Source organism: Schistocerca serialis, chromosome 8 (assembly GCF_023864345.2).
Source record: "Schistocerca serialis cubense isolate TAMUIC-IGC-003099 chromosome 8, iqSchSeri2.2, whole genome shotgun sequence".
Lineage (NCBI taxonomy): Eukaryota > Metazoa > Arthropoda > Insecta > Orthoptera > Acrididae > Schistocerca > Schistocerca serialis.
This window is the reverse complement of record NC_064645.1, coordinates 510,054,929-510,080,583: the sequence shown is the minus strand read 5'-3', so window position 1 is coordinate 510,080,583 and position 25,655 is coordinate 510,054,929. Positions and strand designations below refer to the sequence as shown.

Below are 25,655 nucleotides of genomic sequence, written 5' to 3'. Positions count from 1 at the left end.
AAACAAGGAAACAAATGGATCGGGGAACGGAGGTAATTATGACTGCAGCGGAAACGAAATGCCAGCGAGTGGTGCACGTAATAAAGCGAATGTATGGTAGGTGGGCCAATGAATTTCTTCGTTGGATTCAAAATACAGCGGAAACGCGAGTACCCGATCCTTAGTAATCCAGATCTGCTGTTCATCCGGATAAATTTTTAAGGAATTCTCCGGACCTAATCGTGGCAATAATAGACGACGACAATCATTAAATTTAAATTCAGCCGACCACCATTTATGGATCCTTGTACTGTGTCAGTTAACAAGTTAACAGTGAGTTGTACAGTCCCGCAGTGTCGAAGCTCTTCAGAGGCCTTTCAGGCACAGCCCACCGAAAATTTTGAAGAAAACGTACAATTAGAATTAGAATGTAACAAGGCGTCGAAAACAGCACAAGTTTCTTTAGTATTTTACTACAGTTCCATTCCATCCACCCGTGTGTTGAGAGTTGTCTGCGTTATGCACGTTATCCAGTTAAACAATTAACTGGCAGCTTCTAGACGTAGCCTCTTGTTTCCATGTGGCAGTCGGGAGAGCAACAGCCAGTCACGTGTGTCGTACGAGCGTGGCATTGAGGCTTGCCTCAGTTGTGGAATTGTGTGTTATTTCGCGTGCTGTTCAGCCCTGATATAACAAAGATTTTTTACAAGGGTAATCCCGAAAGTAAGGTCTCCTATTTTTTATAAGTACATAGACCTTCTTATTTCTACAATGATTTACCTCAGTTTACAGCTTGAACATTTAGCTATTTTTCGACATAATCACCATTTCTGTCGATGCATTTCTGCAGACGCTGTGTCAGTTTTTTATGCTCATGTCATACTAGCTCGCCGCCATGCTGTTCAGAAAGTTATGAACATCTTCTCAGGTGTAAAGTGGTATACCCAGATTTTGTCACCCGTGACAATTGAGTCAAGAAAGTTGTCCTGTTCGGCTGCAAGGCGGTGAAGAAATGCGCGGGAAGCATCAACTCGTTGCGGCCTGTGGTCCTCAGTCAGCATGCGTGGCACCCATCTTGCGCACACCTTCCGGTAGTTCAACGTTTCCGTTAAAATTCTGTGAGCGGTGCTTCGGGAAACCTCAGGAACCAACGTGCAGAGAGCATCCATGGTGATCCACCGATCTTCACGCATGCTTTGCTCAACCTTCAACACTGCCTGTTCGTCGTGAATTTCGGTCCGACCAGCTGCAAACTCTCTACACCACTTACGAACATTTCGACATCCATGCACGACTCACCATACACTACCGTCAGTTGGCGATGGATTTCAATCGGCGCAGTGCCCTTTGCGTTCAAAAACCGAATAACTGCGCGCAATTCGCACTTGGCGGTAACATCCAACGGGAGCTCCATTCTCAACGGCTGCCAAGCCAAGACTGAGCGCCTCAGCGCGGCGTGCGCATGTTTACACACAGCGCGTGAACCACTCTTCATAACAATGTGACCAACTGCCACTCAAACAGAGCTCTGTACTTATAAAAATATAGGAGATCTTACTTTTGGGATTACCCTCGTAGCAGTATATTTCATGAGTACAAGTGATTAACTGATTATATTATGGCTTGCGCAGCGGGAACACTTGTGTCTTTATTTTGAGAACTAGGTGATAAAACCATTTTCAAGCTGGGCTTAACGAAACAATGTGCGCTTATAAAGATATGTGATTCAAACCCTCCTTAGACATTTAAATAGCTTATGCAAACAAATCAGAAAACTTCAATTTTCGTGGTATAAAAACCAGTCTTGGCTTACAGGTTGCTCTGTAAGAAATGAATTTTATTTTTTACACGTGTATTTCGTTTAGTGAGACTGATATTGTAAAAGAATGGACATCAGTTTCTTTCGCAGTATGTGTGACAGAAAAATTATACACAAAAGCACATAAACGCCGGGATTCAAGAACGCACCTTCGGAATCAGGAGAGTTTTCAGATGTTGGGTCATGGACGCACTGCCTATTGAGTTTCTGAATGAGCCTCCACTTCTAGCCATAAAACATAATACGACTGTGAAACAAAACAGATTTGTAATCGAGGGACTTACTGATGTTGTTTGTTTCTTGGACAAGCATGAGCTCGCATTCAGAGGACACACTGAAGATGAAAGTTGAGACACCAAATGCAATTACCTGAAATTATTGGAACTTGTCTCTAAACAGGAACAGTTTATTCGTTATCACTTGCTGAGCTCTTCTGGGTTCAGAGGAATATCAAACACAATTCAGAATGAATTAACTGACATGGTTACCAGTATCATTAATGATGGCAAAAAAAGGGTTACAGTCACGTGAGTTTGTTCGAAAGCAAGCAGATGAAACGCTAGACGTTTCTTGTAAGTCACAAATGAGTATTGTTCTTAGGTTTTGTACACAAGATGGTATCTTAGAAGGACTTATTGGTTTTCACTATATGTCTAGTGACAAAACTGCTCAGAGTTTATGAGAAATTATACTCAATGCATTTGATGTTTCGAGAGTTACTGACAAACTAGTGAGCCGAGCACATCATGGAGCCTCAACGACAGCAGGTAAATGCGGTTCAAATGGTTCAAATGGCTCTGAGCACTATGGGACTCAACTGCTGAGGTCATTAGTCCCCTAGAACTTAGAACTAGTTGAACCTAACTAACCTAAGGACATCACAAACATCCATGCCCGAGGCAGGATTCGAACCTGCGACCGTAGCGGTCTTGCGGTTCCAGACTGCAGCGCCTTTAGCCGCACGGCCACTTCGGCCGGCAGGTAAATGCGGCGGTGTCCAAAATTTTGTTGAACAAAAATGTCTACGAACTACGTTTTTTCACTCATAAACTTAATCGAACGCTGTTGCATTGTTCTAAAAAGGTCAAAGCAATTAGGTTCTTCATTTACAGTGTTGTTGCATTCCATTCATTTTTAGTAAGACCTCAAAGAGGACACAACTCTTAGAAAATTCGGATTCAGGTTGCCTCGGACAAGTACTGCACGCTGGAACTTCAATTGACGAGCTGTTCAGAGAATATATCTTACGAGTAAACATCATGACTTAAAAGACAATTTCGCAAAACAACATCAGATGATGGAGATCAGGATGCAGAGTCATTCAACAGTGCTTGTGGCAACAGTGGTTTGGCTTGTTTAGCATTCTTAATAAAGTTTAATTCCTTTTCCTGCTTTGCCTTTACAACGAAATATTTTTGTACGTTGACCATCTCTATGCATGTCTTCAGCACAAAACTGCATGTCATATTATTATGTAGAATGCTGAAATCAAATAGACCACCAATTTTTTAAACGATATGATTTCAGAAAAAAACTGTGACATCATGGTAGAAAACTGTAAAGGAAATTTCACAGCGATGTAAGCTATACTGAGCGGGACTTCTAGTCTCTTAAGACTTAACCTTAGGTGATATTATACAACACAATAGTGCAAATGGCTATGGGTTTTGCAGATCTTCGGAATTTCTGTTTATAGAGTTGCTTGATAAGAATCAGTTTGGGAAGTATAAATCAAATTTCCCAACAATGGAACTGAACCACCTTCTCACAATTTACCTATACTTCAACAAAGAACGACTGAAAAATGACTTCTGAAACGTTTGCATTGACAAACATAAATATTTACCACCTGCAGACCTTTTTAAGTTCATAATGGACAATGGTCTTCAAAATATTTATAACGAAATAACAAAGTTTATAAACTGATTCTTATATTCCCTGTTAGAAACAGCTTCTTCTGAAAGAAGGATGAGCACTCTTAAGAAAATTAAGAATTGCGTTCATAATTCAATGTTACAAGTGATCAGAAATTTAAAGGTAACGCAGTTCACAACTTTGATACCAAGAAGAATCGAGGCATGGATCTCCGGTGTAAAAAGATACGAGGCAAGCCTACCCACAATTTCTTACACCACATTCGTTGGCTTCTGCTTTAGATGTTCCTGAATTTGAGTCTTCAGTCCTGTAAGACTGCTATCCACGAATATTTTCAACCTGTTAATGAAATGAAGTTAGCCTAAAATATTCAATATACACATCTCTTTTGGCTCATTACGCTCATTTCGATTATCTAGCGGATCTCTCGCATGTTATTCCATATATTGAACGCTATCCGTAAGTATTCGTACTGTTCGTAACAATTTTCCAATGTCAGTCTCTCTCTTTGCACAAGTGCATCGCTCGAAAACAAAGCCACGTGCAGATTTCGAGAGCACTGTCTCCCCAGTTCTTCCTGGACGGGTTGTCGACGTGCGGTTCGGATCTTCTCGCTGCAGACAGTATACTGATTGTTCTCTAACATATTTCTTTGTTATAATTTACTAAACTGTGAAGCGAAATTGTATGGAAGGCTTTCCCGAGGTGAGGATATAGGGCATTGAGTGAGGCCAAGCACAGCTTTTTTTTTGTTTTAAATTTTTTTTAAGGCACCTACACATATACGTCTTACGTGCACACTAGGAGCTAACGGAAACACTTACAGGAAAACAGGGTAATACAAGAGGTTTTTTTTTCAAATGGCTCCGAGCACTATGGGACTTAACATCTGAGGTCATCAGTCCCCTAGACCTTAGAACTACTTAAACTTAACTAACCTAAGGACATCACACACATCCATGCCCGAGGCAGGATTCGAACTTGCGACCGTAGCGGTCGCACGGCTCCAGACTGAAGCGCCTAGAACCGCTCGGCCACTCCAGCCGGCATACAAGACGTTGCCCTCTTAAAAGTCGTAACTGCACGCGACACCGGTACTTAATAGTACTGTTTATGATCACTAATCAACCAGAACATTACTCGGCGTCTCTGCCTTGGGACGCGGTGCCGAAGATAAATTATCAGGCACTGGAGGTACAAGTGAATAATTCGAGTGACTGTGGTACAGCAGGAGGCCAATCAGTCCCTATTGTCCTGAACCGGATGACGTGCAGATTTCAAGTTGTGTAAGTATTAGTCTCACGTAAAACTCGTTGAAATATGAAAACATGATCACTGGAAATGCAACGTAGTTGTGAAAAATAGTTAGAGATGATTCAGTTGCGATGAAATTTGGTGTTTAAAAGAAAAACGAAAACACGTACTTAAGCTTTCATATTACTTAATAGAAGACTGGGTTATGATGAGATGTGACAATTTGACGCAAAGTATGGGTCAATACGAAGATACGTTTCATTCCAACAATGCCTATCAAGATTCATCGAACATGTTATAAAAACGTATCTTCCATTTGAAAGAGATGAAACTGGTTCAATTTCTCGCAAGGTAAACAGTATTAACCACATAAAAATAACCATTTCTTAGCATATTATCATCGACAAGAATCATTACGAGTCTTGATTCGCTTATGACATATTGGAGTAGCCCACACTAAAAGAGGTCATACATAACATAAAATCCCAATATCGAGAAACGGTTGAATACATTGTACCAAAATTTTCGACAATTACGATTGCTGTGTATACTAATTCTTATACTTGTCCTCTACCGTAGTAGTCTAGAAACTGTCTTACTATTCTCCTAGTAAAAGAATGGCGGCAATTACAGATTTCGCAAAATTACAAGCAAATATATTAAAGGTGACGCCAATATTTTAGTGGCACTGGATATCAGTCTTCGAATCTTTGCGAAATATTTCAGTGCCAACATCAAGAAGCTACATATTACTCATGTCAATTCAAGAGCCTGCAAACATTGTAAAAATACGTCTTTCCATCTCGAACGGTAGTTGTTTCATTACATCAGTAGAGGAAAAGCTTACTGTTGCTGCCCTAACGATACAATGCAACAGTTAAGAGAATATCTATTATCTACTATCTATTATCTATTATCAACTTTAAAAAAGTTCTTTCGGTACCTTAAATCGTTTACTAAATGTTAGGCATTTCCATCCTATAAATCAAGAAGCTGCAGTTACACAAACAAGTCGTAAAGAAATCTAATGTCACTGGATCTTTGAATGCGGAAAGTGTACAGAAAGATTGCGCTCCGTTTTCAGGCCACAAGTGGCCCATCGGTACCATCCGACCGCCGTGTCATCCTCGGGTGAGGATGCGGATAGGAGGGGCGTGTGGTCAGCACACCGCTCTCCGGTCGTTATGATGGTTTTCTGTGACCGGAGGCGCTACTATTCGGTCGAGTAGCTCCTCAATTGGCATCACGAGGCTGAGTGCACCCCGAAAAATGGCAACAGCACATGGCGGCTCGGATGGTCACCCATCCAAGTGCCGGCCACGCCCGACAGCGCTTAACTTCGGTGATCTAACGGGAACCGGTGTATCCACTGCGGCAAGGCCGTTGTAAATAAAGATACAGTTCCGAAAATGGAAATGTTACACAAGTGTCTATAAACACAGACAACCGTTCCACACTCCAGATCTTTTTGTGACTGGTCGGTGTGTACAGATAACATATGAGAAAAGTGTATCCGTCTTGACAAAAACATTGTTTGTTACAACGAAACTCAAATTTTTAGTGATCTTCAGGGAGCTTTCATTCTTCACACGCACACATATGTGGTGACGGCACTCACGACTCCAGACACTACGGCACCACAATCTATAAGCTGCGCTCGAAACACTCGTAGCGCAGCAGCTGCATAGGCTGGCAGTACGAACTATACCGAGACCCACCAGGGGCCGCAGCTGCCAACCCACGGGCATCACGTGTGTGGACAGCGATTGGCCAGTGCCTCATTAGATACCGGAGCACTGGACTATGGTGGACAGTCCTCTTCAGTGCACCGAGTCGTGTACAGTCTCCAGTTAACCGCCGAATCTACAAGCTGCATTGTTCGTCCGTCGTCTCCGAGACAGGCTTCTTAAGCGTCGTGGGCCAGTTCTGGGTCTACGTACGCATGAATCAGAGGTTCAGTGACGGGACTTTAATATTCTAGAGCACTTCTAATAAAGTCAAACGTTAATTGTGCCGGACATTCACAAGAAGAAGCACCATTTAAGTTGAGTAGTTCTTCATATATTATAAATACCATTTTGCTACTAATCGTTGGGAATCTTTCTGAGTGAAGATAACCTACGCCATCCTCCAACATTCCCAACAATATGTATAAATACGTCCAAAAGACACGATTTTGACCCTGCAGCCGTTATTAATCAAGACACTCAGGAATTAATGACATTTAGCTGGTGGTGAGCACAGATTTACATCAATGGGGAAAGTTGAAAATTTGGGCCAGACCGGCGTTCGAATACGGGTTCCTGTTTACTAGCCAGATGCCCTGTCCACTAACTATCCGGACACAGTAGTCATCGCAACTGCACGGACTATCATGCCACGCCTCCCGCCAGACCCAAATTCTCAACTTATACTACACGCTACTGACGTAGTGCCCCTGTTTCATTAGCCTCATTACTGGCGGCATCGCTCCGATTCTCGTTAGAATTCGAGCGTGGTGTGCATCTGCAGTGAAGGGATCGCTGGGCACCCTCGTCTTAATTGTATTTTTTTTATTTTTTATTTTTTTGTCATCAATCTACTGACTGGTTTGATGCGGCCCGCCACGAATTTCTTTCCTGTGCTAACCTCTTCATCTCAGAGTAGCACTTGCAACCCACGTCCTCAATTATTTGCTTGACGTATTCCAATCGCTGTCTTCCTCTACAGTTTTTGCCCTCTACAGCTCCCTCTTTTACCATGGAAGTCATTCCCTCATGTCTTAGCAGATGTCCTATCATCCTGTCCCTTCTCCTTATCAGTGTTTTCCACAAATTCCTTTCCTCTCCGATTCTGCGTAGAACCTCCTCATTCCTTACCTTATCAGTCCACCTAATTTTCAACATTCGTCTATACCACCACATCTCTAATGCTTCGATTCTCTTCCGTTCCGGTTTTCCCACAGTCCATGTTTCACTACGATACAATGCTGTACTCCAGACGTACATCCTCAGAAATTTCTTCCTCAAATTAAGGTCGGTATTTGATATTAGTAGACTTCTCTTGGCCAAAAATGCCTTTTTTGGCGTAGCAAGTCTGCTTTTGATGTCCTCCTTGCTCCGTCCGTCATTGGTTATTTTACTGCCTAGGTAGCAGAATTCCTTAACTGCATTGACTTCGTGACCATCAATCCTGATGTTAAGTTTCTCGCTGTTCTCATTTCTACTACTTCTCATTACCTTCGTCTTTCTCCGATTTACTCTCAAACCATACTGTGTACTCATTAGACTGTTCATTCCGTTCAGCATATCATTTAATTCTTCTTCACTTTCACTCAGGATAGCAATGTCATCAGCGAATCGTATCCTTGATATCCTTTCACCTTGTATTTTTATTCCACTCCTGAACCTTTCTTTTATTTCCATCATTGCTTCCTCGATGTACAGATTGAAGAGTAGGGGCGAAAGGCTACAGCCTTGTCTTACACCCTTCTTAATACGAGCACTTCGTTCTTGATCGTCCACCCTTATTATTCCCTCTTGGTTGTTGTACATATTGTATATGACCCGTCTCTCCCTATAGCTTACCCCTACTTTTTTCAGAATCTCGAACAGCTTGCACCATTTTATATTGTCGAACGCTTTTTCCAGGTCGACAAATCCCATGAAAGTGTCTTGATATTTCTTTAGCCTTGCTTCCATTATTAGCCGTAACGTCAGAATTGCCTCTCTCGTCCCGTTACTTTTCCTAAAGCCAAACTGATCGTCACCTAGCGCATTGTCAATTTCCTTTTCCATTCTTCTGTATATTATTCTTGTAAGCAGCTTCGATGCATGACCTGTTAAGCTGATTGTGCGATAATTCTCGCACTTGTCAGCTCTTGCCGTCTTCGGAATTGTGTGGATGATGCTTTTCCGAAAGTGAGATGGTATATCGCCAGACTCATATATTCTACACACCAACGTGAATAGTCGTTTTGTTGCTACTTCCCCTAATGATTTTAGAAATTCTGATGGAATGCTATCTATCCCTTCTGCCTTATTTGACCGTAAGTCCTCAAAAGCTCTTTTAAATTCCGATTCTAATACTGGATCCCCTATCTCTTCTAAATCGACTGCTGTTTCTTCTTCTATCACATCAGACAAATCTTCACCCTCATAGAGGCTTTCAATGTATTCTTTCCACCTATCTGCTCTCTCCTCTGCATTTAACAGTGGAATTCCCGTTGCACTCTTAATGTTACCACCGTTCCTTTTAATGTCACCAAAGGTTGTCTTGACTTTCCTGTATGCTGAGTCTGTCCTTCCGACAATCATATCTTTTTCGATGTCTTCACATTTTTCCTGCAGCCATTTCGTCTTAGCTTCGCTGCACTTCCTATTTATTTCATTCCTCAGTGACTTGTATTTCTGTATTCCCGATTTTCCCGGAACATGTTTGTACTTCCTCCTTTCATCAATCAACTGAAGTATTTCTTCTGTTACGTGATGACTGGGTGCTGTGTGATGTCCTTAGGTTAGTTACGTTTAAGTAGTTCTAAGTTCTAGGGGACTGATGACCATAGATGTTAAGTCCCATAGTGCTCAGAGCCATTTGAACCATTTTATTTCTTCTGTTACCCATGGTTTCTTCGCAGCTACCTTCTTTACACCTATGTTTTCCTGCCCAACTTCTATGATGTACATGTGGTGTCTATTCTTTCGGACAGTAATCAGTATAATATGCAGGGGCACTACCTCAGTAGTGTGTAGGTAAGTTGATAATTTGGGTCTGACAGGAGGCGTGCTGGGGTAGTCCGAGAAACTGGGATGACGACTGAGTCCGGATGGCTTAGTGGTCAGAGCATTTGCCCAGTAAGCAGGGACTCGGGTTCGAATCCCTGTCTGGCACAAATTTTCAACCTCCCCGTTGATGTAAATCAATGCTCACTAGCAGCTGAAGGTCTTTAACCCCTTTGTGTCTTGATATATGGTGTTCGAAAATTACATAAACGAACTTCGATGCGATGTAGAGAGTCTCTTAAGGAACAAAATGGGGATACGAACCAGTGTACGGAAACGTTCAACAACGCTACAGAGTGTCGAAGTTATAGGCGCCAGCGTGTTTTTCCGTGATGATGATACAAACTTTTAGGTATGATGGAGAAGGATGGAATCAATTTGAGGTAAGGGACCCTGATCCGCAAACGAACCAGTCGAAATTTATAAGCGAAAGTCGATCTGGTAGCACTGGCAGTGGAATACATGTACCGGCCGTGTTGTTCCTAAACCTGTATGGTGGACAACTTTCAGAGCTGGTAGAATGGACCAAACAAAGAAAAAAATGTTGAGTAAACTCGGGTTCTAAGATACGAGTACGTACCTGAGGAGCTATGAGCATGAGTTCATCTTCGCTTCTGCGAAACACGTCGCCACTATTACACAAGTCCTCACAGCTCTTAACGTATACATTACAGAGTCGACATTTACTAGGCTTTTTACTTGTTTTGGTTCATACTACCACCTCTGAAAGCTGTCTACCTAACAATCTTAGCAATAACAGTGCCGGTACACGTGTTCCACTGTCAGAGGTATCAGAACGATTTTCATTTATAACTTTCGATTCGGTCGGTTCCGGACCAGGATCCCTTAACTCAAATTGATGCATTTATCCTTCTCCATCATTATCGTTCCTGGCGCCGGAGCCCACAACTTCGACGCTCTGTTCATTCGTTGAATAATGTTCCCAGACACGGGTTCCTATCCTCATCTTGCTCCTCAAGAAGTTTGTCGGTGTAATTTTGAATCGCCATGTATACATCGTGTACCAGGAGGAATGGTCAATATTCAGGGATACGAAATGAAAGATCGTTCGAAACAAAAAAGTCTATTAACGATGGTATCTAAAATGCATAACTTATGAGCTATGGGCAGTTTTTCATCTTCGATACTGTGAAACAAATCGTTTCTACTGCACACTCTTTGCTTTCGTGTTTTGAGGGGTGGTACTGTAACACCTATTTTTAAACTATTTTCTAGTATTGATTATGTATGATGTTGTATCTGTAATGGAAATTCTTGGACTATATATACACGTTACAGTTACGTGAATTTTTGAACGATGTTGTTCAAATTATGCTTCTGAATTTAAATAACTACTGAAAGATTGTTACGTAATGGTTCATAATTAGGGAACATAGGGTTGAATGTAAAAGATGCGGGGAACCACCACAGCTACGGAAGTAGCCTGGCAGAGTGGAAAAGGTGTGGTTGGCTCGCAAGTGGCAACTCGTCCTTTGTGACGGGTAAGGAGCCTGGGCTGAGCAGTTCTGTGGTTAACACCTGGCTTGCAGCAGCGGATCACTGTGGCTCATATTCCTGAAGCTTTGAGGCCAGAAGAGCTTAAGGGCAGTATTTATGGCCCTCGGGTGCTGCATTTGGTGATGCCATTATCATGGCATAGTTTTCGGCCCTATAATAATATTATTTCGACGCCAACAAGATCAGCAATAGGGCGAGGCTAACAGTACTGCCATGATTGTATCGCCGCCAGCTTAACAGTCAGTGCAAATTACGCCACCAGTGCCACCATCCTTCCACTTAATTGTTTATATTTAGCACTCTGTAAATGGACAGGTATTTGTGAAATTTGGTTGATTTTAATAATAAATGTTGTATTGCTAAAAACTCTATCTTACACCCGTGATTATCCCAAATTACGAACCTGGACAGATATCCTATCCTAGCAAATTTAATTCCGAGTTTCCTAATTTATTATGAGAAAGTGGTTGAACTTGAATTGACTGTTGTGTTGTCATTTGCACAGACAGTTATACTTCAGAGTACGTCAACAGACTGCTTATGAAAGCACTTTTGTTATTTATAGAGTTATAGTTTGTTGTGCTTTACTGAATTAATAATTAATGATAAGAATACTTACCATTTCTCATACATACTGGTTAATGAGCATGATCCTTCAAACCATGAAAGTTCAAGGGTCCTCATGTACCAGCCTAGTTATTTAATGAAGCAATGCGAAGGCTCCTTCAGAGCCAGTACAGTGCTTCAAACCGAGTTTAAGAAAGAATTGTTTACCGTGTTATCTATTCTAATGCAAGTTGATTAACGCACAGGCATAGAGACCCTGTACTAAGCAATGAAGTTATAGATCATGACCATTAGCAGAACCCATGGTTTGAATTCAGAATCATTTCAAGCTTTTCCCTGTCCAGTATTGCTACTAATTTCATGTGTGTCGGTAACTGCTTTTATAAACTGTTGCACCTAGTTCATTTAAGGTACATGTTGTTGAGAGGCATATGTTACTGTTCACTATTTCATTGGCCATTTGTTTGTTAGTAAAGCATTTATCTGCAAGGTTTGGTTACTGTGTTGTAGTATGAACAGATATATGGAAAGAGTTTAGTGTGTGTCAAGGGAAGTTAGGTTAGCCTTAGCACTGTCTTATACTTCATTACATTTCTTGACACAAGAATGCCTAATTAGGCTGACGACCGGTTTTAATATGTAATGTTACAACTTACATTTGTGCTGGGAGAAACGTCTTTTCCCTGGCCCACAGGTTTACTGTTAGTGATACTCTGCTGGGGTGTTTCGGAAACGAATCCCTGTTTGATTGTTATGTTTCCATTAGGTTATCTCACGGTCACAACTTTCAAAAATTCCTCGCAGTGATATAACATTAGGATCGATTGCCGTTTACGGTGGTCGGTAGTACCGTTACAGTACTATGGAGCAAAACAATAAGAAAATTGTCCAGCACCATGTTCTCTAGAGTGCCTACCGTAAGAGGTGTGAGGACGTGTTCGCCTTCGCTGATGTGAAACACATCTCTTTTACTGAACAAGTGCTCACGCCACACTCTTTTGCTTCGAATGATTGTTCCTGTCTTACCCCAGAACAATGAGCATTCCTCATGAGACACTCAAGAGATTGATTAGGAGAACATTGTGATCACCGACCTAATACTGACATAAACCCATCCTGGTGATGGCAGCGTCACCTGGCGAGGAATGACTGCCAGTCGGAAACACGCACGGTGGATGTAGTATCAGTGAGCTTGATGTCCAAATGTTGAACAGGGAAGGTGCGCGATTTGGTTGAGTTTGACCGTGGGCAGATTGTGACGGCCCGGAGGCTCGACACGAGCGTGTCGAAAACTGCACTAGTTGTCGGATGTTCGACGAATACTGAGGTGAGTGTCTCCAACAGGTGGCGCAACCAAGGTGATACCACATCCGGGGGGTTGAGCGACCACCCCTCATTTCAGATATCGGACGTCGTAGGCTGGGCAGACTGGTAACACAGCGAACTGTGGCAGAACTAACATGAGAATTCAAGGCTGCTCTGAGCACAAGTGTGTCCGAACACTCCTAACAACAGGCCTTCGCAGCTGACGATCCACGCACGTGTCAATGTTAACACCACGATATCGGCGTCTACGACTGAAATGGGCACGTGACCATCGACACGGAACGTCGGCGCAGTGCCAGAGCGTTGCATGGTCTGGTGAATCCCAATATCTTTTTCATCATGCCGATGGGAGAGCGCGAATCCGTCGTCTGTCATGGGAACAGCTCTTTGACACCTTTACTGCGGGACGGAGATAAACTGGCGGCGACTCCATTATGCTCTGGGCAACATTCACGAGGGCATCCATGGGTCCAGTCGACCTCGTGCAAGAAGACACAGTGACAGCTAATGAGTATCGTACGCTGGTTGCAGACCAGGGAATACTCCTTCACGACGATCATGTTTCCCGAAGGCAATGGCATTTTTCATTAAGTTCATGCGCCATGTCACGTGGACAGGAGTGTGGCGGAGTGGTCAGAGGAACACAGCGACGAGTTCCAGTTGATGTGCTGCCCCCCCCCCCCCCGCCCCCAACTGGCCAGATCTGAATCCGATGAAACACAGCTGGGATTTGATTAAATGTGGCGTCAGAGCTCATGCCCCCCCCCCCCTCCTCCCAGGAGTTTACGGGAATTATGTGTGCAGATTTGGTGCCACCATCCTCCAGGAGCCTACCAAGGCCTAACTGCTTCCATGCCACGACGCGTCGCCGCTGTTATCCGTGCCAAAGGTGGACTTAGAGACTATTAGGTAGGTGGTCATAATGTTCTGACTGATCCTATATATAACTAGTTACATGGTGATGTATTTCAATACGGCATATTTTCCTCTTCCTTTCCCTTACATATTACAACACTCTTGTATGCTTTTTCTTTCTCTTAAGCAATAAGTGCGCCTCTTCAGATTACTACTACCCTTTAGTAACTTCTATATTACGAAACAGCGCAGTTACAACAGCAAAGAGATGTTACTCACATGCTGGTCTCGATTTACTCGACACATTTACCTTGACAACTGATTTGGATTTATCAAATAAAGGGACCACCCCTGTAGCTGAATGGTTAATGTGACTGCCACGTGGAAAACTCGGACTCAATCCCCTACAGTGCAGGTGATATTTTTCGCGTGAGACCGCTGGGATGCGGCGCACTCAGATTGCGACGCCTCGGAGGAGCTCACTGAATGAGAAGCAGCGGCTGCAAAGTCCGGAAAGCTGACAACGACTGGGAGATCGGTATGCTGCCCAAATGGGCACGTCGTTCACCTGGCGTTAAATTAGCCAACTAGTAGCTTGAAATTATCCCAGCTGGAACTACTCCGGCTTATTCCAGGTCTTTCCAGTTGAATGTACTGGGTCGTTACAATTGAAGTGCAGTTAGTCACGGAGGTCTAGTGTGGGCTCTAATTATCGTATGGCAGCGAAATGTGGTAGATATGATAGTGCGTGAATGCGGACCCGATTAACGCTGGAAAAAAGTATTTCCAATTTTGACCACCAGATGCAACCCTGACGCTGTGAATACAAGAAAGACGTATAGATATGTTTCCATATGTAATAGGTTACGAATGGGACGTGAGCAAAAAAGGTCAAACAACTGAGAAAGGTATAATGGTGATTTAATTCTTAAACGTATTGAACGATATCAGTGGTCTCCACACAGTTGCACCCTTCCAAAGCAGGAATCACATGCCGTACAAGGAGGACTCGATAACATGCAGATGTCATGGTACAACCGGCAGATCTTCTGGGTATTTTCAAGGAAGAACGGACGGACAATAAAGGTGCTTGTGACTCCACACCACACAACCACATACGCCCAGTGCAATGGCTCTCCGTGAACTACAAGCGTTTTAACAATACCCCAAAACCGGCAGTTATTATTATTATTATTAATATTATTATTATTATTCTCGTGTCAGAAACATACAGGTACATATACATACATTTTACACAGTTATGATTGAATTACTTTTGACAGAAACTTGGCCACTTACAGTGCATTTTCTGTTGCTTATTGAAGGTCATCTTCTGTGCGGGAGACTGGACACAATCGTCACCGAAGCATGTGCCGGGCTGTCTGTTCTTCTCCACAGTCACACCGAATATCATTTGGATCAGTGTATCCCCATTTTGCCATGTTACCTTTTGATCTTCCAACTCCGGATCGCAGTCTATTCAGGGACTTCCAAGTTGTCCATTCCCTATCATGGGCTGGAGATAAAGCTCCAACAACTCTTTTCCAGTCAGGGGGAAGGTAGGTCGTAGCCCTCCGTAGTTGTAACCTAGCTTTTTCAGAAGTGGTTCTAAGTTCCTTTGATGTCCTAAGGAAACTCTTCCCTGACTTCAGTCGTTGCGGATGCGGTTCATGCTCATACAGGGGATGAGTAATTTCCTGTTCCACTGCCTTTCTTTCCTTGTTGGCAGCTATCTGTCTTCAGTGGTGGTATTATTCCTGCGAGGTGGTAAAGCAATTCGACTGGAGTGGGTTTCAAGCAGTTGTGTGTATTGTATTCACCGCACCCTGTAACGTAAAATCTTCCTCGTCAGTCCACAGAATATCCACGACCACATGTCACCAACTTCGATCCGTGCCAGAAACCGAAGAGCAAATTCAGAAAGTTGCGTACTGGCCGGTGTGGCCGAGCGGTTCTAGGCTCTTCAGTCGCTACGGTCGCAGGTTCGAATCCTGCCTCGGGCATGGATGTGTGCGATGTCCTTAGGTTAGTTAGGTTTAAGTAGTTCTAAGTTCTAGGGGACTGATGACATTTGTTAAGTCCCATAGTGCTCAGAGCCATTTGAACCAGAAAGTTGCTGCGGATCGTGAGGTTTCAGTTGCTGCACTGTCCTGATCTCGCAAGTGTAGCATTCTTATTTAGACCGCAAACTTTCCGTGGCGTTGACCACGGGATGGACGATTCTCGTGACACTGCACGAGCAGCAGCGCTACGCGGGGCACGTGCTGCATGGTCAGTTACAGCAACTGCAACGTCGTCAAAAACTTCCACAGCCATAGGACATCTTTCTCTCCCAGCTGCCACACCAAGTTCACCAGAGTTTTCAGATTTCATTATCGCCTTCTCTGAACCATTTAATGACATCGGACCTCTCCTCGGACCTTTCAGTCAGCGATACTCTCGCGATGCAGCACTGTAATCGATGCCGTTCCCGTAAAACAGTTGACTGAAAGCGCGTGGTCTCTCTTCTCGATAGCTACACTGTTCACTCACACTAGGGCTTGTCATTTTAATGACAGCGTGGATGTCATACCGTCAAACAAACAGTGTACAGCGCCAGATTTGCACCTGGTGGCCGAAACTGAAACTAATTTTTCACACCGCAAACTGATTCCGCATTACGATTTGTATCTATTCGCTGTCATACGATAATTACGGCTCACAGTGGCTACGAGTATGTGACGGTGCGACGACGAGTTTACGGGCGAAGCTGAAAGCTCAGATGACCGGTTCTACCGCTCTGTCAGTGTCAAGCTATTACATAAAATCCCTACAAATGCCATACTGAAAGTTAAGGGTTGCTGAATTTTCCACGAAGATATTCAAAGCATACATCGGGGAAGATGTCGAAACAACAGTTAATTTGAAACATCGCACTTAGAAGTGATGTGTGTGTGTGTGTGTGTGAGAGAGAGAGAGAGAGAGAGAGAGAGAGAGAGAGAGAGAGTCGGATTTCACTCATAGAAATTTCTCTGGCTGTCTTATATTCTTGCGAGAGTCAAAGGTAAACGCCACTGATTTATCCCCTACACGTCCCAGCTCTAACCCTTGGGACAGAGTCCCGCCATCGGGCGTTGCTGGGCACTTCACTCTCCGAGCCCTCTCCGCTACACACACACACACACACACACACACACACACACAGCTAGGATTACGACCGGTGCCGACACAACCGGGAAGGGGTCGTAAAGCGTCAGAATGGACTCTGGCCACAACACACGCCTAGATGAGACACGTCTACAGGCAGGCGTTAGCAGACTATCAAACCACTGCCACCACTGCCGCCACCGCCGCTCCCGGACAAGAAGACAGTAACTATACCGGCTAGGATGGCCGCAGCTGTTACCAGGTGCGTTATGAGCCAGGGAACACAACATATGGGGTAAATGTAAATGGAAACGTCGTGTGACTAGGGCCTCCCGTCGGGTAGACCGTTCGCCGGGTGCAAGTCTTTCGATTTGACGCCATTTCGTCGACTTGTGCGTCGATGGAGATGAAACGATGATGATTAGGACAACACAACACCCAGTCCCTGAGCGGAGAAAATCTGCGATCCAGCCGGGAATCGAACCCCGGCCCTTAGGATTGACATTGTGTCGCGCTGACCACTCACCTATCGGGGGCGGACAACATATGGGGTTCGAAGCAATAAGACACGTTACATCCAGTGGTGATTTATCCTTAGCACATACGCCAGGGTCTCTGTATTGCGCAGTGTCTCTGAGAAAGATTACCTGCTAGCAGTTTTGAATTAAAATAATAATACTGTTTATAATTATGCGCACAAGAATAAAAATGTTGCAAATACCACATCACTGACATTTTCGAATAAATGTAGACTTAAATATTACACTCGACAAAATCGACGTAATTAATAAGCCATGTTTAAACCATTATTAATTGGCAAAAGTGCTCAATTTACACACATCTTGCAGAGATTTATTCAGCTACTTATGTTTAACTATTAGTTTCCAAAACACATTGACGAGTCAAAATATTGTAACCAATATCCAGCACAAGACTGAATGCCACCTGGGGGCGTTGAGTGAACTTGATTCGGCAAGGAAAGCATATATATATTTCCAGAACGGATTTTCACTCAGCAGCGCAGCATTTGCTGATTTGAAACTTGTTGCTGGAGACTCGAATCTTTTGCAGCTAAGTGCTCTAACGACTGAGCTATCCAAGCTAGTCTGTTGTGCTGTATTACGAACTTGTGCCACAATACTGCTAACACATATTGTTTACTACGCGTTGTTAACAAAGGTCCCCTAGAAACCATTTGTTGATATATCCTCGCAGCGAGGCCTACAGGACTCGCCCCCGCAGCAAATGACGTAGACCATAAACAGAAACAGCAGGACAATGTCACTTTTCTTTACATTATGCTTAGCGATAGTGTGGCTCACATGGTACTGTTTTCTTTGCGACTCTGTTTCAAGTTCCTTTCACGAGTTTAATGCACCTTTAGAATAGGTCCTATAGATTTTTCGTGCATGCTCTATGTTTATCCCTTGTGGAAGGCTTCGTGGTAATCATTCATTTCTGGTTTCATCCAGAGTTACTTCACCAACAGTATTATGTGAGGTTGCTATTGCTGTCTACGGTGTTACTGTTTTGTACTTCGATGTTCTGAGTTTTCTTTGTGATAAGACTACATAGACTACCTGATGCCGGCCGGAGTGGCCGAGCGGTTCTAAGCGCTACCGGTACGGTCGCAGGTTCGAATCCTGCCTCGGGCATGGGTGTGTGTGATGTCCTTAGGTTAGTTAGGTTTAAGTAGTTCAAGTTCTGGGGGACTGATGACCGCAGAAGTTAAGTCCCATAGTGCTCAGAGCCACTACCTGAATGCTGGAGTTAGGATATATATTGAACACGCCAATACACAAGACGATTTCAGTTTCTATGCCAAATGATTAACGTTGCGTAAGTGAGTGGCTGCTGCCTTTGTGGATTAATCGTCGCAAATATCAAGCGGCGGTGTGTGTGTGTGTGGGGGGGGGGGGGGGGGGAGGCAGGACGGGGGGGGGGGGGGTTGTCGTTCTTTATGCCCACCTTTTGAAAATATTGTAATCTACTCAGTTACCTCATACTTTAAGATTATGAAAAAAATACAAATTGCTTTTAACGATTTCTTGTAACAGATTCCACAGATGTTTCCACTCAATTTAACCGAAAAATTTGCGCCGTGTCACTTTCTTCAGTGAATGTCATAGTCATTATTTTCACTTTCAGGACCTTACTTACACAACAGTATCTGTTCAAAAAGTGTGTTGGCAATTAACGAAATATGCGTTTGATCCGCACAGCTTTAAAGTCTGCTGCACAGCATAATTGGCGAGGAGACTAAGTGCTACCAACATACTATGCACAGGCGTGAAATTTAAAAACCATCTGAACTGTGTCAGACTGTTTTCAGTCATGTCTAAGACTATATTAATGCTGATTAGTGTGTTTAGCACAACACGTAAATATAAGATATAAATGAAAGTAGAAACGCTAATTAGTGTGGACTGTACTAATAAAAATGAATTTCAGATTATCGAGATAACATAACTGTTTTAGTAATACAAAGTACCCCAGATCGTTACGAATTAGAAAAATAATATGCGCATTCGGCCGCGAAACGGTCTGCGTCAACGTTCAGAACAGTCACACTGGATTACCGTTACTGACCTACCATGAAAGTGTGCAAATTTAGCAATGCGTGAAGATTCTTAACGAAATTCAGTTAAAAATCATTCAGTGCCACACTTAAGTCAATTCAGTTATTGACAAAAGAGGAAAAAGTAGGCGGTAACAAGTATGAAATTCTACGAGAGTTTCATATTGACATCCACACGGCGCCGGTACAGTACAAAGGTAGCAATAAAACGTGTTTGGGGCGCGAGAAATTTCTTAAAATTGCTTTACTGATAGTGTAAGAGTGGGACGGTAGAGAAATAGCCGAAGTTGGTTCGATGAATCCTCTGCCAGGCACGTAAGTCTGGATTGCAAAGGAATCCTGTAGATGTAGGCATGTAGATGTAACAACGAAATTATGTTGTAACTGCGACATCTGAGTTACATTTGACTTGAACATCGAAGTTGTTCGCTGTTTGTTTATTTTTTGTTCATTGTTTTTAGCCATAGACAAACACGTTGGTGCGTTAAATTGATACTGAAATAAAGTGTCATGCATGGACCAATAACAATAAATTCTTAACTACTTGTGATAGTACAGCAGTATCTGCCAGCGTCTTCAGAAGTGGATATCGCATACGACGTTCCTAGGGTGTTTATAAGTTGCTATTGCAGAAGACTTCGAACAAAATTTGAATGTAGCTTCGTAAAAGTCCCGTGGTCAAACGATCAGAGTTGCTGGCAAATACAGTTTATCCTCACTAGACAGTATATATTATCATTATACATGAAGTGAAAAGGGTTTAGCCGGGTGCGGTGACCGAGCGGTTCTTTTTTTTTCCATCTTGTTCGTTGTGTTTGGTCGTCGCAGACGTCACAAGACATCCGTTAAAGTTTTTTAACTACAGAGGCTAACCAGCTCTCTGACCGGACACGCTGAGCTACCGTGCCGGCGTTCTAGGCGCTTCAGTCACGAACCGCGCGGCTGCTTCAGTCGCAGGTTGGAATCCTACCACGGGCATGGATGTGTGTGATGTCCTTAGGTTAGGTGGGTTTAAGTAGTTCTAGGTCTAGAGGACTGATGACCTAAGCAGTTTGGTCGCATAGTTCTTAGACCCATATTTGTCCTTTCGCGTAAATTTTCTTTACATAAACGGCCGTATCTTTAGATTGCGTTGACACAGAAGCTCACTTTTTTACACCACCATGGGACCATATACCGCAGAAGTGTCATACATTTCCGCTGATTATGTCTAGCTGTGCTCGAGGTAAACAGGTTTTAAGGTTGGGTAGACAGATAGACGGTCAAGAAAGTGAGACTAATAGGGTTCGATTTATACCGATTTAGGTGACGAAAATAGCTACGACAATTACTGAAGATGAGGGCCGCATAAATTATTACCCCTACTCATTATTCGAGATGTTCTAGTTGCAGTCGATACATCAGCATATTATTCGTAGTTACACATTCGATCCAAATCACGTTGACAGGAATACAAATAAAATCCATTTGACTATACACGTGGTACTTCAGATCCCAATATTAATGCCACCGCGTTTTAGAAGTGCGAGCATTCCCATTGCTAGCTAGCTTAAGAAACACTTCAGCTAATTAACGTTTTCTGGCTGTGGCTAGTCTAATGGAGAATTCGAAACCTTGTATAACACGTTTGGCAGCTTTGTAGCCGTTTATTTCCTGGGGTGGTGCAGAACTGTCCTATTAAATTTACTCGCTAATAACAGTATTTTGTTATTTCGATTAACATCCCGAATGATTGTCACATAAGCGGTGACATAAAGGTAGAAAATTCATGTTTTTGAGTCCAGAAAGCTCTAAGCAACAGAAACTCCAGATCATTTTGCCATTTTCATTGCGAAATTGCCGACTTAATCATGTCTGGGGTAATAATAGTGGGATGTTTGCCTGGGTTGTCTGCTAGCGTAGTGAAAGGTGTATGTTATTGCAAGGGAGGTCTGGTTTGTTTTCGGTTCTAATCTCGATGGAAGCAGATAGGCTATAAGTAAAGCAATTTTAAGAAATTATCGCGCCCCTAATACGTTTTATTGCTACCTTCATTCTGTACCGGCGCCCTGTGGAGGTCAATATGAATTGACTTAAGTGTGGCACTGAATGATTTTTAACTGAATTTCGTTATGAATCTTCACGCATTGTTAAATTTGCACACTTTCGTGGTAGGTCAGCAACGGTAATCCAGTGTGACTGGTCTGAACGTTGACACAGACCGTTTCGCGGCCGAATGCGCATATTATTTTTCTAATTCGTAACGATCTGGGGTACTTTGTATTACTAAAACAGTTATGTCATCTCGATAATCTGAAATTCATTTCTATTAGTACAGTCCATACTAATTAGTGTTTCTAATTTCATTTATATCTTATATTTACGTGTTGTGCTAAACATACTAATCAGCATTAATATAGTCTTAGACATGACTGAAAACAGTCTGACACAGTTCGGATGGTTTTTAAATTTCACGTCTGTGCACAGTATGTTGGTAGCACTTCGTCTCCTTGTCTGTTATGTTGCGTAGCAGACTTTAAAGCTGTGCGGATCAGCATAAAGTAAAGGCGAGGGGTCTCGCTCGTTTTGCCCACGACTGTATATGTACAGACGAGCAAATGATTACAGTTTCTGAAAAATTTGATTGTTTATTCGAGACAAAGAACTTCACAAACTGATAAAGTCATTCACGCGTTCGTCTACGTCTGGCCGTCACACAAGCAGTAGACAGAGCTGTTGGATATCTTCCTGAGAGATACCGTGCCAAATTCTGTCTAATTGGCGCCTTAAATCCTCAAAATCCCGAGATGATTGTAGAGTCCTGCCCATAACACCACAAACGTTCTCAATTGGGGAGAGGTCCGGCGACGTTTCTGGCAAAGGTAGGGTTTGGCAACCACGAAAGACAAGCAGTAGAAACTATCGCCGTGTGCGGGTGGGCATTATCTTACCGAAATGTAAGCTCAGGTTGCTTAACATGAAGGGCTATAAATCGGGGCGTACAATATCGATTGTGCTGTAAGGGGACCGCGGATGATAACCAAAGCGGTCCTGCTATGAAATGAAATGCCACCTTAGACCATCACTCCCAGTTATCGGGCCGCAGGGAGGGCAACAGTCAGGTTGTTATCCCACCGCTGCTGGGGGCTCTCCAGACACGTTTTCGATGGCCACCGGGGCTCAGTTCGAAGCGGGAATCATCACTGAAGACGATTCCTCTCCAGTCAACGAGAGTCCCGGTGGCACAAAAGAAAAGCCGAAGATACTTTCTGTTTTATTTGCCTTGTTCCCAGACGAATATCTAAATACAAATGTAAGACATTTTTCTGGATTGAAAACATGCCTGGGTGGTCACCGAAAACTACAGTACTATACTGTGAAATGGCTACATTTAAAGCTGTGAAAACGTGTTCGCTGAAACACTCCTTTCTGGTTGCAATTTTCATTCCAGCCGATGTTTGCATAAAAAAACCCACAAAAACAGGCGTTAACGATGAACGAAAGGAGAGAGAAGATGTCCGATTGTTTTGCCGTATGTACGCTGCAGTGGCACATCTTTCAACAAACAGTATTGATGAAACGTGGAAGGTAATAATGTAAAAAATGCCAGTGGAGAAAAGGTCGTAAAATTCGCAGACTATATCATCAGTCAATGGATGGAAATCCGAGTATACAAAACCAGCGGCACACGACCTTGAATACTGTCGAAAGTTGGCATAGTAAACTAAACTCCCGAATAAATGAAAAAGATTCAGACGTATGTTTTCTGATAAATAAGCTGAAGGTGAAAGCAGTAAATGCTATATCTGAAATTAAAAAGAATTCCATTGGCCCGCCCTTCAGAAAAGAAGAAAAAAGACGCACAGATCTCGACGAAAGGTCAAAATACGTTCTAAAACTATACAGGGCGATTGAACTGGCCCTACCGATGTCGTATTACGCAACCTGCAATTCAGTATCTGGCTTTCAGAACCTCACCGAAATTTTCTCATTCTCTCAATCGCTATGCGTAAACTATTACTCCTACAGATAAATAAGCAGGACCTTTTTGTAGGAAATTTAACGTAGTTAAATTTCACACGGGGATACGTTTTCGATGGAGGCGTTGGGTTTCGAGTTACTCAAGAAAAACGTACAAAAGTGACCTTCAAGCGCATCTGCAAGACACACTCATCCCTCACCATTCAGGATTTCGTGGCACTCTCTCCTGCCACTCCACAAAAATTTCCGACTACACGAACTATTCCAATTATTCAGCCTTTTTTGTATTCTTCTGACTGGGCTATTACGCCACTAGCATAGTCGGCTATTTCGTTAATATTATTAATTTAAACGTGCCCTTGAAGGTAATGAACGTGACACGATTTTTGTACACATTACGCTAAAATTAATTACGTTGACGAATATCCAAATTTATCCTTACAAAAACAGTAGTCTCGTAATCAGAAGGCCTGATGAATAAACGACGTAATTCATTTTTTACGCTGTTAAAATTTACTAAATTCTTATGTAAATTTTATACAAACATCAGGTTTACAGTTTCTAACTGCGTCGCTAAGCCGTCGGCGTAACATGGCCAGTCAATGAAGCCGATAAAAATGTCTATTGTAGGAAATACAATGAAGCGCCAAAGAAACTGATGTAGGCATGTGTATTCAAACACAGACATATGTAAACAGGCAGAATGCGGCGCTGCAGTCGGCAACGCCTATACAAGACAAGCGCCTAGTGCATTTGCTAGATCGGTTCTGCTGCTACAATAGCAGGTCATCAAGATTTAAGTGAGTTTGAACGTGTCGGCGCACGAGCGATGGCACACAGCATCTCCGGGATAGCGATGAAGTGGGGATTTTCCCGTACAACCATTTCACGACCATAGCGTGAAATGAGAAATCCGGTAAAACATCAAGTATCCGACATCGCTGCGACTGGAAAAAGACACTGCAAGAACGGGACCAACGACGACTGAAGAGAATCCTTCAACGTTACAGAAGTGCAACCCTTCCGCAAATTGCTGCAGATTTCGATGCTGGGCCATCAACAAAAGGCAGCGTGCGAACCATTCAACGAAACATCATCGATACGGGCTTTTGGAGCCGAAGGATCACTTGTGTACCCCTGATAACTGCACGACACAAAGCTTTACGCCTCGCCTGGACGAGTCAACAGCGACATTGGACTGTTGATGACTCGAATAGCCGGCCACTGTGGCCGAGTGGTTCTAGGCGTTTCAGTCGGGAACCGCGCTGCTGCTACGGTCGCAGGTTCGAATTCCGCCTCGGGCATGGAAGTGTGTGATGTCCTTAGGTTAGTTAGGTTTAAGTAGTTCTAAGTCTAGGGAACTGATGACCTCAGATTTTAAGTCCCATACTGCTTAGAGCCATTTGTACCATTTTGACTGAAATAGTATCGAGCGGATGGACCTGTACGGATATGGGGGCAACCTCATGAATCCATGGACCCTGTATGTCACAGGGGACTGTTAAAGCTGATGAAGGCTCTGTAATGATGTGGAGCGCATGCAGTTGGAGTGATATGGGACCCCTGACACGTCTAAATACGACTTCGACAAGTGACTCCTATGTAAGCATTTTGTCTGCTCACCTGCGTCCATTCATGTCCATTGTGTATTCCGACGGACTTGGGCAATTCCAGCAGTACAATTGCTACAGCGTGGCTCCAGGGACACTCTCCTGACTTGAATATTATTGAGCATTTCTGGGATGCCTTGCAACTGTTCAGAAGAGATCTTCACGCCCTCGTACTCTTACGGATTTATGGACAGCCCTGCAAGATTCATGGTGTCAGTTCCCTCCAGCACTACTTCAGACACTAGGTGAGTCCATTTCTCATCGTGTTGGGGGCGCGCAGGCGGGTGCCTTACACAATATTAAGCAGGCGTGGCAGTTTCTTTGGCTCTTCAGTGTAATTCGTGCGGTCGCAAACTTCTGTAAAGCGGTAGGGGGCAGCGCCATCAATAATGTACTGTAAATCCTGGTCCTTGGGGGCTGAGGTTTGG

General features: G+C 43.3%; 1 pseudogene; it reads right to left on the bottom strand.

Moving 5' to 3' along the window:
* Window positions 1–6,197: 6,197 nt before the first annotated feature.
* On the bottom strand, window positions 6,198–6,315 carry LOC126417241 (5S ribosomal RNA; annotated as a pseudogene).
* Window positions 6,316–25,655: the final 19,340 nt, after the last annotated feature.